This window comes from Saccopteryx bilineata, chromosome 1, assembly GCF_036850765.1.
Source record: "Saccopteryx bilineata isolate mSacBil1 chromosome 1, mSacBil1_pri_phased_curated, whole genome shotgun sequence".
Lineage (NCBI taxonomy): Eukaryota > Metazoa > Chordata > Mammalia > Chiroptera > Emballonuridae > Saccopteryx > Saccopteryx bilineata.
The window spans coordinates 78,697,987-78,712,108 of record NC_089490.1 but is presented as its reverse complement, the minus strand read 5'-3'; the positions used below and the strand labels follow the sequence as shown (position 1 = coordinate 78,712,108).

Genomic DNA, 14,122 nt, shown 5'->3' with positions numbered 1-14,122 from the left:
GGAAATTAGGGGGAGGGGAGCAAAGGGGGTGTTAACAGGGGGTACGTTGTCAGGGGATGAAGGTGTTATATTGAGTGGGACTTAAGTCCATGTTAACACAATAAATTTAAAAATTTAATTAAAAAATAAAGAAAGAAAATATCTAAGAAAGAAAATCTTAGAGCATGATAATGTATGCATTAAAAATATAATTGTTTACAATAAAACAAGACAATGAGCTTCTGATTATTGAAAAATTTCCAATATTCATCAGTGGACTAAGATCTACCATTTACTGTGTGTATATTGGAGGGCTTCACAGACATCATTTCCAATCCTCTCAGCCATTGTTTAAGGCAGTATCCCAGTTTTTGGTCTTTGAACTTACCTCTCCCTTCTCCTCCTCTTGGATTTGGATAAACTGTGAGTTATGTTAACACCTCTTTATTATTATAATGTAAGAACATGAGAATCTGGTATACTATTCAGATTCTAAACTAAATATGATAGATGTAAAATATTAATAACTATTCATCATTAATTTAGTTGTATGAACCATGTATCGTGCTAAATGCTTGACATAAATTATCTGTTGAATCCTCCCTACCAGCCTGTGAGATGAAGACAAGTGATGAAAGAATCAAGTTTATCCAGCTGGGTCCTGAAACCTCTCCAACTTTAGATTCACACTCTCAGTACAGGATAGATTGCCTTCCATCATAGCTGTTGTTCCACTTGATTTGTTTTCAAAAGATTCTTTCTGTCAGGAATCGTATAATGGCAGCTGAGTCATTATCTAGTCTGAGCCCTTCATGTAATGGGTGAAAAAATAGCAGTCTGGAGAGGTTAAATGACTGGCCAAATGTCACTTGAAGATAGCTCTCAGAATGAAACTAAAGGTTCCTCTCTCTTTGTCTTAGTTTTTGTTTTTGTCTCTATGTTGTTTTACTCCTGTCTTTAAATTATTTGGGAATAATAACATATTTAGGATTATAATTTTTTTCTTGAAATAATGAATCAGTGAAAAACTTACTAGCTAGCTATCAGCATTATTTAAAGACAATGGTGTCAATATACCCCAATTCGGCATCCAAATCACAGAGGCACAGATTCATATACAGTCAGAAGCCAGCCGGTTAACCCCAAGGGCAGGGTCTCTACAGCAGCTTCCGAAGAGCAAAAGTTCAGAGAAACTATTAACCTTAAAAAATATAGACAGCCTGACCAGGCGGTCGTGCAGTGGATAGAGTGTCGGACTGGGATGTGAAGGACCCAGGTTCGAGATCCCAAGGTCGCCAGCTTGAGCGCGGGCTCATCTGGTTTGAGCAAAGCTCACCAGTTTGGACCCAAGGTCGCTGGCTTGAGCAAGGGGTTACTCAGTCTGCTGTAGCGCCACAGTCAAGGAACATATGAGAAAGCAATCAATGAAAAACTAAAGTGTCGCAACAAAAAACTAATGATTGATGCTTCTCATTTCTCTCTGTTCCTGTCTGTCTGTCCCTATCTCTCTCTCTCTCTGTCTCTGTAGAAAAAAAAATATAAATATAAATATATATATATTTATCTGGTATATATATATAATATATATATAAAAACAGTATTTTTACTGCATTTTGAAGATATGGTAAGTTATTCCTCTGTAGTGTTTCAAATTCCTGGACTGCTCCCCATTAAAGCTTTAGCACTTGCTTCTGAATTAAGCAACCACTGAATGACATTTATTGACAAGAGTGTCCAACCCACTGAAGCAGTGCTTTGTAAAGAAAATTAATGGCTATGTAGCTATGGGAAGTATTGTAATTATTCAGGCATTCACTGTCATTACCTTAGACTGCTTTTGTAGATGCATGCTATACAAGTATAGAGATAAAAAAACAAAAGAAAACATTGAATGAACATTTCAAGTAATATTTTGTGCAGACCCTGGCTTAAAGCCCTTTTATATTAGATAGAGCTCTTGGTAAAATGCTATCACGAAAGAATGTTTTGAAAACAGAGTTAAAGTAGGAAGTGCAAGAAAGATAAAGGATATTTATTAGTAAGTCCTAGGATGTATCACTATTATCATATTTCTGTCCCATAGAGACATTTTTTTACATCTTAAATCAGATTTTTATTATTTATTTATTTATTTATTTATTTATTTATTTTTTGTATTTTCTTGAAGTTGGAAACGGGGAGGCAGTCAGACAGACTCCCACATGCACCTGACCGGGATCCATCCGGCATGCCCACCAGGGGGCGATGCTCTGCCATCTGGGGCGTTGCTCTGTTGCAACCAGAGCCATTCTAGCGCCTGAGGCAGAGACCACAGAGCCATCCTCAGCACCTCAGCCAACTGCTCCAATGGAGCCTTGGCTGCGGGACAGGAAGAGAGAGACAGAGAGGAAGGAGAGGGGGAGGGGTGGAGAAACAGATGGGCGCTTCTGTGTGCCCTGGCCGGGAATCAAACCTGGGACTCCTGCACACCAGGCTGATGCTCTACCACTGAGCCAACCGGCTAGGGCCAGATTTTATTTTTTTATTCTATTTTTATTTTAAAAAAATTTATTTTTAATTTATTGTGTTAACATGGTTTCAAGTATCCTTCTCAATATAATAACTTCTACCCCCCACATAGTGCCCCCCATGCTCCATGCAAAGTCTCTTTTCATAGAGGCATGTTTAAGTCTAATTAAGAAAACACTCTTCCAGTAGCTCAGAATACAGAAAACTTAGGACAAAGTCGGGTGACGTTACTGTGGTCATCTCAGGCCATCCCTGGGTGAAAAAGTGAGGCAGACAGCATCTGACTGAGCTCTCTGACCCTTAGCAATGTTGTGGCAGAGACTTGGTGTTCAAGGTAACTTGAAACATACACAGAGAAGTCAACATCAGTCTAGAGCAGTGAGGGTCAAACACAATGCCTGATCCACAGATGAGGCTTAGCAAAGACAGACAAAAGAAATTAATTTATGCTTAATTCTTACAGAGATTTTTTTCTTGCAGCTGTACTTAAAGAATGACTTTCACCAGTTCTTCTTGTTTTTGTTCTTCTTCTTCTTTTTTTTTTTTGTGGTAGAGACAGAAAGAGTTAGAGAGAGGGACAGATAGGGACAGACAGACAAGAAGGAAGAGAGATAAGAAACATCAATTCTTCGTTGAGGCTCCTTAGTTGTTCATTGATTGATTTCTCATATGTGCCTTGACCAGGGGTCTACAGCAGACCGAGTGACCCCTTGCTCGAGCCAGTGACCTTGGGCTCACCACAATTATAATGAGTGACCACAATTATTTAGTATTGTGGTCACTCATTATATTTAAAAATATGCAAAATATAATAAAATACAGAATAACGTGATTTGTAGAATTCCCAAGAATTCCTAGAATATTGATTTCCTATCCTGACTCCCAAAGGTTAATAATTACCTGTGGAAATTTTGAGAACATTACCCATTTTCCTTATTTGCAAATTAAAATTGGGAAACAGCTATACTACTCACAAAAATTAGGGAATATTTTATAGCTTCATATTCATTTTGAAATATCCTCTAATATATATAATTTTAGTGAGAGGAGGGTAGGCAGAGAAACAGGCTCCCACATGCGCCCTGACAGAATCCACCCAGCAAGCCCTCTAAGGGGCGATGCTCTGCCCATCTGGGGTTGTTGCTCCATTGCTTGGCAACTGAGCTATTTTAGAGCCTGAGGCAAGGGCATAGAGCCATCCTCAGTGTCCGGGGCCAACTTGCTCATTTGAGCCATGGCTGCAGGAGGAGATGACAGAGAGAGAGAGAGAGAGAGAGAGAGAGAGAGAGAGAGAGAGGACGAGAGAGAGAACGAGAGAGAGAAAGAGAGAGAGAAAGAGAGAGAGAAGGAGGGGGAAGGGGTGGAGAAGTTGATAGTCACTTCTCCTGTGTGCCCTGACTGGGAATTGAACCTGGGACTTCCACATGCTGGGCCAACCCTCTACTGCTGAGCTAACCAGCCAGGGCCAATAATGAATATTTTTTCTATAATAAGATTATATGAGAAGTTTCAGAGATTTTCTGGTAAAAATGACATAATGATAAATATGTATGAACCAATATATTGTGGTAAGATTATATACTTCATGTAGAAATAGCTTTACCTAATATTGGCATTTGATAACAGAAAGCATTAAAAAAAATTAACACAATATAAAGTTTGAATGATAATCATTTTAAAAAGAAAAACAGTACAACAAATATTATTATTTAATATTTTAAAATACACAAAGCACTATCTGATAGTCACACTCTCTGTTTTGTGACAAATAATGCAGTTATAAAACTTTTCTTCTATTCTGTGTTCGTATTGCTTAGATTGTTGCAAGTGTGTCTAAAAGCATCTTCAAGTTAGTTGTTAGGTGTATGTTTCTTTACATAAGCTATTGCCTTTTTTTAGTAATGAAAATATTTGGTCTGTTTGCCCTGATTTTTGTGTTGCTTTGAAATCAAATTGCTTGTTTATAATTTATATTTTAGATCATTTTCTGATTTAATGTTGGAGTATTCTACAACATTTTATCTTCTCACTGCATTTCTTCCATTAACATATTTTCAAAGAACTTTAGCCTATAAGGAATATTCAAAGACTGGAAAATGCTAGCAGACATTATTTGTGTGGAATTGAAATAATGTAACATTTAGATCTCTCAGCAAGGTTAACAGCTGTATGTTAAATCCTGTGTTGAAACTGCCAATATAAGGACTTATTTTATTTATAAAACTTTTATAACACCATAAGATTTATAGAAGTATACTATGTATATAAACTAATTAATATTTATTTTGTTTGTGAGAATGACTCAATTAGCAATAAGCAGGGCCAGGAATACACACACACAGCCATATATATAGCAGAATGGGAACTACCAACAACACTGATTAAAGAGCAACCACTTTACCTTGGAATCCTTTGAACTAATGATGAAGTATTTTAATTGTTTTGAAAAAATTGTATGGTTTTATTGACTTCTCAACTGACTTTTCTCAGAATTCAGGATATGAAAAAACATACATATCACCAAGGAATAATAGGAAGGAATTCCCCTTGAAAACATAAGCCTAGAGGATGCTATATAAACAAAATAACTAAAGATCCCAATTAATCTTGTGTTGTAACGACAATGAACTACATGAAGAGCAGATGAAATGCTCCAAGGGGCCAAGAGAAGGCAACAGCCCCGATCAGCAGACTGAAGAACTGAAGCCCCATCCTCAGCCTTACTCAAATATTTATTAGCCAGTACAAATAACTCAAGGAAGCAGACAGCAGAAGTTTTCAGGGGGTGAAGTAAAGGACAAGGAATGTGCTGACTCCCAATCTCTGTTCTGAGAGCCTAAATATTTTCTGTTGCTGAATTTTATCCTGCTGTTTTGCTGTTTCCAGCATGTACTGTTTCCAGTACGGGGTCAGAGAGTCTCTTGGACTCTTGTCCACTCAGGGATTTTGCCCTAGGGCACCTCGCTGTCTCTAATTGTCATCCTAACTCTGCATGTCTTCATAGCATATTCCTGCAATTTTGGGGAGAAAAGCTGCCTTGTAGTCTAACATAGCTGGACAGTTATCTGAGTGGCAAGGAAAGAACATGAGTCTTATGTAAGCTATTTTATTTTGGGGACCTCTTTTTTACAGCAGCTCTCCCTTTAATTAATTCAGAAATACTCTTAATGGTTTATATCCAGAACTACATGAGTATCTCCCTCAAAGCTTTTTCAGAAACTTAGACAGTCTTACTATAATTTCAAATGAAGCACATTTTAGAAATGATCTAATTCAACCCCTTTCATATTATAGATAAGTTATTGAGACCTAGAGAAAAGAAGTGGCTTACTCAAAGATGCTTAAATATTTTCAGGTTAATAAAATATAGTTAATAAGGAAAATAGTTATGTCTATATAAGCTAATGCATAGAAATATACAAAATGTCTTTGAGCATGAAAGATAAACTATAATTTCTTTGTAATATTCATATTGGTATAGAGTATATATGTTTTTCTCCCCATTATAATGTCTTTATTATTTAATCTTGGCTCTGTGATTAGGAACCCCATGTAGAATGAAATGAAAGGTGTAAAAGTGAGTTAAACTATGTGCTAACCATTATCATATGTTATTTTACTTATTTAGTCATCACATAGGTCCATTTTATAGATGAGAAACTGAGCCTTTGGGTGGTTAAAAAATTATCTTCAGGATGTACCGTATATAGCAGAGCTGTAATTTTTGGATTAATAGGTAAACATATGCAGTTAGCAAACTTTGAGAAAGAATAATGTAATAAAAAAAATTACCTAAAAATTTTCCATGATATTCTCTTATTTTAATATCTGATATTAGAATACGTGGCAATCCCTTAACTCTCTGCAAAGGTACTGAACAAGATCAAAGACTAAAAAATGAGGGGCTGGGTCTTGATATTGTAAATTCTTTATTGTCTTTCACCTTTAGATCTGTGAATATTTAAAGTACACAGTTAGTAAAGAAATAAAAAAATATTTTGTGCTACCAAAGTTCAAGGTAGTTTAGATGAAAATGGGAAATAGAACTATGACAAACTACAACTGAAATGAATATGAGACTATTATAAAGCAATATTGATACCTTGAATCCTGAGCTCCATATTAAGGTCATACTAATGGCTTAGTGTTTTACGAGCCTGTATGGCATTAGTGACATTATCTCTTTAATCTTAACTTTGCCTCAAGCAAAATAAATCTTAATGTTGTAAATTGTATGGTAACAAAACTGCCTTGTTCAATAGGGATTATTTTTTCCCTAAGTGTCACTGATATTTTTTTCTGGGGGTAGGGGAGAAAGGACAGACAGAAAAAAAAAAGGAAATACCAGTTCTTTCGATTGGAGTGGTAAATATTCAGTTATTGAAAAATAACTTATGAATAGAAGTTTTCTATTTTTGTTTTTCCATTAAATTACTTTGCAATTATGGTGTATAACAAGTCAGGCTACATGGCATGGTTAAAAACATTTCTGAATGTTTAGGTCACTTAATTGTTAGGCTGCTGATTAACATTTGGCTCTTAAATCTCTACATTTTAAAGAGGAAATTTAGAACCAAATAAATAAAATGCACAGACCAGAAAGAGGCTCAGCATTCTTGGGAGAAAGTCAAGGCGGAAGGAAAACGAGGAGCATCTTGAGGACACGGTTCACTAGGAGACTTTAAGGAACTGGTTCCTATGAAGCACTACAAGAAAAGGTTTCCGACAGTTACAACCCAGAAAAGTCTCAACGCTGAAAACAAGTCTTTCTAACTATGTAAAGAAAAACAAATGTTAAACAAGCAGAATTCATTAATAGGAGAAGTTCTTGATTTATAGTTAGAATTTAACATTTCATTTGGCCCTTGATCTGAATTACATGATTTATAATTAGAAATATGTATGATTACTTTCTTAACAAGGAATTATTTATTTGTAAGAAATATTCAACCATATGAATTCTGAATTTTACCTCTAGTTCTTCTCTGTTCATGCCTGAAGAAACTCTATGCATTGGGCTTAAGCTTTTGGGAACAGACATTATATTATAATAAATTCCTTGAGTGACAACTACCGAGGTGGCAGACATTGGTGGAATTCTTCCAATTGTGTAAGAGACTTTTTTCTGTTTTGTGAAAAGACATAAATGTAAAGAAAAGACATTTCTAATCTTATGATCTGAACTGTCAAATTCTTTTTTTTCTAATGAGGAAAAGTTTTAATTTCATTCGCTTTTAATTATTGCATGAATTTTTAGGTTTCAAGTTTTTGTTTGTAGTATAAGGAGTAATAATGTTCTTCCTTTAAATTTTGAAGTAAGTGAAATAAGATTAACATTATAATATTAAACTGGTAAAACTCACAAAAATATGAAGATAATTAGTTGCCTTTGATAGTAAACTAAAAGGTTTAATTATTTGACTAGAGAGTTTAGAAACACCTTATAATCTATATATTAACATGGGAAATGTCAGAGAGGCAAGCCTTGGGTAAAATGATTATGATTCAGTATCAGAAAGGTATTCTTCTATAAGGGCACCCTTTCAGGGGGATGACACTGTGAACAAAGCTCATAGAAAGGGAAGGTGCCAAGAACCAGAAGTTGGCATGTCTGTTCAGCAATATTCCAAAGAGGGATAGATTGAGGTGGGTGCACATATAAGAGAGGTGCCCTGTGGTGGGTTTATGATCATGTCTGAAGTTATATGGTGGCCGTCTGTCTTTTGAGGTTAGCTATCTTTTTTTTGTTGTATCTGTCAGTCAGGGTTCCAAAAGAAAAGATATAACACATTGAAATCCAGATGATCCAAGGAGACTGTAACTTCTGAGAGACCATATAGAGGTGTGAGCAGGCAGGATGTCAGAGGATCATAAGGGATGGTGCAAGTACTCCGAGTTGGCAGTGAAACTTTTATCACCTAGACGTGAAGCATGGAGAGGAGGAAGAGGTTAAAAGAATGTGGAAGGAGAGAGTTATGTGGATAATGTTGGCTTGAGAGATGCAGTGACCTTGTGTTGAGGTCCTAGCCAGATAAAAGCAACCTCAAGAGACAGAGCAAGGGAATAAAGACATCAATCTCATTCTCCTCCCTCCCTCTGATTTCCTGCTAGGGCTTCCCAACCAGAAGACCATAGGTCCAGGATCTACTGATTCAAGACATAGAGGTAAGCTTATATTTGAAGGGCAAAGACGCAAGTGGAAGATATTATGCAGAATCACAGTACAGATGTTCCTCGTCTTATGATGGACTTGCATCCTGATAAATTCATTGCAAATTAAAAATGCATTTATTTTACCAAACATCATAGTTTAGCCAACTTACCTTAAATGTGCTTAGAACACTTACATTAGTCTACAGTTGGGCAAAAGCATCTAACATAAAGAATACACTGTAGAGTACAGTTTGATTATTCTTGTGCTCAGGTGGCTGACTGGGAGCTGTGGCTCACTGCTGCTGCCCACCATCAGGTGACAATATCATACCACATATCACTAGCCCAAGGAAAGATCAAAATTCAAAATCCTAAGTGCAGTTTCTAGTGACTGAATTGATTTCACACCATCATCAAGTGGAAAGACTGTAAGTCCAACCATAGCTAAGTTGGAGACTGTAGTGTGATTCTATGTATATACACACACATATACACACACAATTTTGCTAATTGTTTTCTCCCTTCCCTCCCTCTTCCCCCTTCTTACTGATAATATATTATGTGTGGAAGATATCACTATTCCAAGTGAAATGTCTCCTTTAAACACTAGGTGGTAGAATTTAACTTGTGAGTTTGAGATGTGTAGTATCTGGATGAATACTCTCAGTTCTATAGATCTGATAAAGCCGAGGTCAGATCACAGTAAAATATATTAAGGCTTTTGAGTTCTCTGGGGAGACTAGTTATTGGGTCTTTTCATGGGAACACTCAAATTTTGACATGGACTCCTTCCAAAAACAAAAACAAAAACAAAAATAAAAACAAAAGCAGGATTAGCTTGGTAGAATTTGCTTTATATTTCTCCTCAGAGCGTCGCACGCTGAATCTAATTCTTGTTTTGGAATTTTTACTATTTTTTGATCTAGATGGTTAATAAAGCAAGTGTAAAAGAGTTAATAAATGATATATCTTTGAACTATAGTTTCCTGAATCCATAAAAAATGAAACTACTTTATAGATTTTCCAATGTGCCTATGAAAATTCACAATATGCATTCACTTTTATTACATGCTCTAAATGAGAAATTGAATAAAGTGCCCATTTCTTCATAAAAATGCTTTCATAACTTTGCTGTTTTAATGACATCATTGTATATTAAAATTCAGAAGCCCCTCAATGCTCTGCTACTGAAGTACTTATTTTAAAGTACCATTTTAAATATTGACTTTGGTTCAAGTAAAAGATATCCTCGGGAGCAAAATTCTATTTCTATTTTTACAAGTTTATTTGGCTGTGGGTAGATTTTTAAAAGAATTTGCCTCTTTGATTTTACTTATCAAAATAAAGTAAAAATTTCCAGAATTTGAATCTTGATTTCAAGCTGCATGATTATTGAATCTAATACATGGAGAATACAGAAAAGCGTTCATGTATTCACTTTATATTTATTGCTCTCTCACTGTGAGCACAACACTATTTTGGAGACTGGGATGCAGAGATGAAACCATAACCTGTGTGCTCCTAGAGTTTAGAGTCTAGAAAAGAGAAAGACAGATGAAGAGGCAACCACTGCATACTAAGCACGATCACAGGTCTGAGGAAGATGACCAGAGTTTCAATGACCTGAACACTAGATCTTTTTTTGTTATAATCTTACAGCTTCCTGAGGCCCTGCTCAGTTTTTTTCCCCCAGTATATTTTCTCCCTGTTGTTCAGAATAGATACTGTCTGTTGTTCCATTGCAAAGCTTACTGCTTCTTTGGTCTGTCACCTCCATTCTGCTCTTGAGTCCATCCATTGAGCTTTAAAATTTTGATTACTGTATTTTTCAGTTCTAAAATGTCTATTGTATTTTTCTTTATATACGTTATTTTTGTTGTGGGAAATATTTATTTTCTTGCTGAGAATTTCTGTTTTTTCAATTTGTTTCAAGGAGTTTGTAGGTTCTCATTGAAACAATTTTATGATGGCTACTTTAAAATCCTGGTGAGCCTGACCAGGCGGTGGCGCAGTGGATAGAGCATCAGACTGGGATGCGGAGGATCCAGGTTTGAGACCCCGAGGTCGCCAGCTTGAGCACGGGCTCATCTGGTTTGAGTGAAGCTCACTAGCTTGGACCCAAGGTCACTGGCTCGAGCAAGGGGTTACTCAGTCTGCTGTAGCCCATGGTCAAGGCACATATGAGAAAGCAATCAATGAACAACTAAGGTGTTGCAATGAAAAACTGATGATTGATGCTCTCATCTCTCTCCGTTCCTGTCTGTCTGTCCCTATCTATCCCTCTCTCTGACTGTCTCTCTGTCTCTGTAAAAAAAAAATCCTGGTGAAAGAATTCCAACATAGTTCTTGCTTCGGCAGCACATATACTAAAATTGAAATGATACAGAGAAGATGAGCATGGCCCCTGCTCAAGGATGACATGCAAATTTGTGAAGAATTCCATGTTTTTTGAGAGTGTTATATTGAGTGGGACAATTGAATCCATGTTAGCACAATAAATTAAAGGTAATAAAAATGAATGTAGGGAGAAGAAAATGCAATAAAAAAGAAAAAAGAAAAAAAAAGAAAGAGCCAGTATGGCTTCAGAAACATACTCAAAGAGGAGATTAATAAAAGATGAATAAAGAGTGAGATAATCAGGAAAAAAAAAAAAGGAATTCCAACATCTGTGCCTTTTAAGTTTTGACATCTTTTGATTCCTTTTTTCTCATGTAAGTTGAAGTTTTCATGGTACTTGGCATGACGAGGGATTTTTTAAAAATTGTATCCTGGACATTTAGGGTATTGTGTTATGAGACTCCGGATCTTATTTAAATCTTGCATTTCAGAAGGCCTCCTCTGACATCATGCCAGCAGGGTTAGGGGTCACTGCCTTATTACTGCCGGGTGAGGTGGTAAATTCCCCACTTAGTTTTCTTTGACATTCTGGATGGGAAAAGAAATTAGGGATTCTTCATTTGCTATCACGTGGGGGTGGCAGTTCAGGTTCCACAATAGGCCAACACTGCCATACCGAGCTTGGAGGAGGGAAGCCTCATTACCCTCTCCAGTTGGACTCCACTGACACTGTGCCCTGGGGCCTCATTACTGCTGGACAGCTGCCTCCTTACTGCTCATTACCGCTGGAGAGTTGTGGGTCGGAGTCCAGGCTCCCCATGTGGTCTTCAATGACAACATGGGAGAGATCTTTTTGCTGCCCAATGGGGATAAAAGTCCTAACTCCTTACTCAGCCTTTTCTGACACCATTGTAGGGCACTGGGAAGGGAAGGAGAGGCTCCCCACTTAGTCTTGTTAACACACTGTGGGTGAAGTTGATATTTGTTCTAAGTCCTTAGCTGGAATAGGGCTTGTTGTCTAAACATTTCCTATCTTGGTAGGCTTCACTTTCCTGCTCTTTTGGCTGAGGGCAGGGTTTTGGTGGGGATTGTTCTTCTTTATTTCTCCTGCCATTGGTGTTTCTGGTTTCTCCGGCTCCGAGTCTGGGATATATGAGCCAAGAAGAAAACCCAAGGAACTCCCCATCATGTCATTTCTTGGGTCCCAAGGTCCCTAGCCAATCTGCCTTCTCCTTTGCTCCTTTCAGAGTCTTCTTATTTTTGTTTCATATACAACAGCCAGTATTTTTAGATGCACTGCAGTAGGAGGAATAAAGAGAAGTGATGATATTATTTTAGCTCTTAGATTCAGACATGCCTGAAGATGACATTTGACTTTTCAGTTACAAAAACCAAGAAACTCCCCTTTCATTGTCAATACACCTCAAATTGATTTTCTGTCACTTGCCACCAAGGTTCCTAGAAGTGAGCAGAGAGAGAGCAAAGAAATAACACACGACTAGAGCCTTCTTGCACTGAAATGCAGGTCTGTTGGCATCAGTCTTTGGGATAAACTAGACTTTGGTTTCTTATAACATGAATTTTATTTTCAACAGTATCACTTTCTTATTTATTTATTTATTTATTTAATTTTCTGTACTCCTCTGAAGCTGGAAACAGGGAGAGACAGTCAGACAGACTCCCGCATGCGCCCGACCGGGATCCACTTGGCACGCCCACCAGGGGGCGACGCTTTGCCCACCAGGGGGCGATGCTCTGCCCCTCCTGTGCGTCGCTCTGTTGTGACCAGAGCCACCCTAGCGCTTGGGGCAGAGGCCGAGGAACCATCCTCAGCGCTCAGGCCATCTTTGATCCAGTGGAGCCTCGGCTGCGGGAGGGGAAGAGAGAGACAGAGAGGAAGGAGAGGGGGAGGGGTGGAGAAGCAGATGGGCGCTTCTCCTGTGTGCCCTGGCTGGGAATCGAACCCAGGACTTCTGCACGCCAGGCCGACGCTCTACCACTGAGCCAATGGCCAGGGCAACAGTATCACTTTCAACAGTGAAGGTTCTAAGAATCTAATGGTACTAGTTACAGTTTGCGCTTTCTTCAACTATAAGATCACTTTCATCCTATTATATCATAAACCAAGTAAATGAAGGTGGTGAGAAAGAGGCGCTACTCTAGCAGCTTGGAGTTAGGATCAGTGCTTGCTTTTGCCACTAATAATATGAGCAACCTAGGACAAGATATTTGTTCTCTTTGTGCCTCAGTTTCTATTTCTGTAAATTGAAAGGCTGCACTCTAGATAGTTTTTAAAATTTGCCCTAGCTTTCAAAATTTCTATGCCTACTAATGAGAATGGAAAAAAGTAAGGCAAAGCATTTTACACTTGGTTTCTCTGTGATTTAGTGTAAAATACCAGAAAATTAAGGTTGACATTATTTATTTTAACTTACCTTCACTTGGAATGCAAAGAAAATGTTATTACTGTGCTAATGCAATGGAAGGTGACATTTTCCTATAGTGTAGTAGTAAGATCACACTAAAGAAAATAAGTAAACAGGAGGTATTTTGGCTACCATCTAAGGTCTCGATTGTGGAGTGATGGCATATGAAGGTTAAGAGCTGTCAAATACATTGCTCTCTGAGTCATAGTTTAAAAAATTATGCAAGAGACAATGCTCATTTAAATAACAGTGCAGGGAGCAAAATGATCAAGACAGAATGCTAGATAAAGATTTCCTATGCTACTATTATTCAAAGCCATAATAGCCTCAAAAATAGAGGCTATTTTCTTTACTTTTGTATGATATTTTTGAAAGGACTTTATTAGAGGAGCAGTTTTATATGCACAATAAAATTGGGAGAAAGATACAAGGGTTTCTCTTATATGCTGCCTCACACATGCATAGACTCCCCATTATCAACATTCCCCACCAGAGTCATACTTTTGTTATAACTGCTGAACCCACATTGACACATGATAATCACTCAAAGTCCATAATTTACATTAGGATTCACTTTTGGTGGTGTACTTTCTATGAGTTTGGACAAATGTAAAATGATATGTATCCACCATTATAGTATGCTACAGAACATATTCACTGCCCTAAGAATCCTCTGTGTTCTGCCTATTCATCCCTTCTTTCCCTCCTTCCCCTGGCAA

The 14,122-nt window shown here is 37.4% G+C and overlaps 1 non-coding gene across 1 annotated transcript; it reads left to right on the top strand.

The window, feature by feature from the left end:
• Positions 1–10,982: 10,982 nt before the first annotated feature.
• On the top strand, positions 10,983–11,089 carry LOC136321602 (U6 spliceosomal RNA). Its single transcript, XR_010728749.1, has one exon. It is a non-coding gene; the product is annotated as a U6 spliceosomal RNA (small nuclear RNA).
• The last annotated feature ends 3,033 nt before the right edge of the window (positions 11,090–14,122 follow it).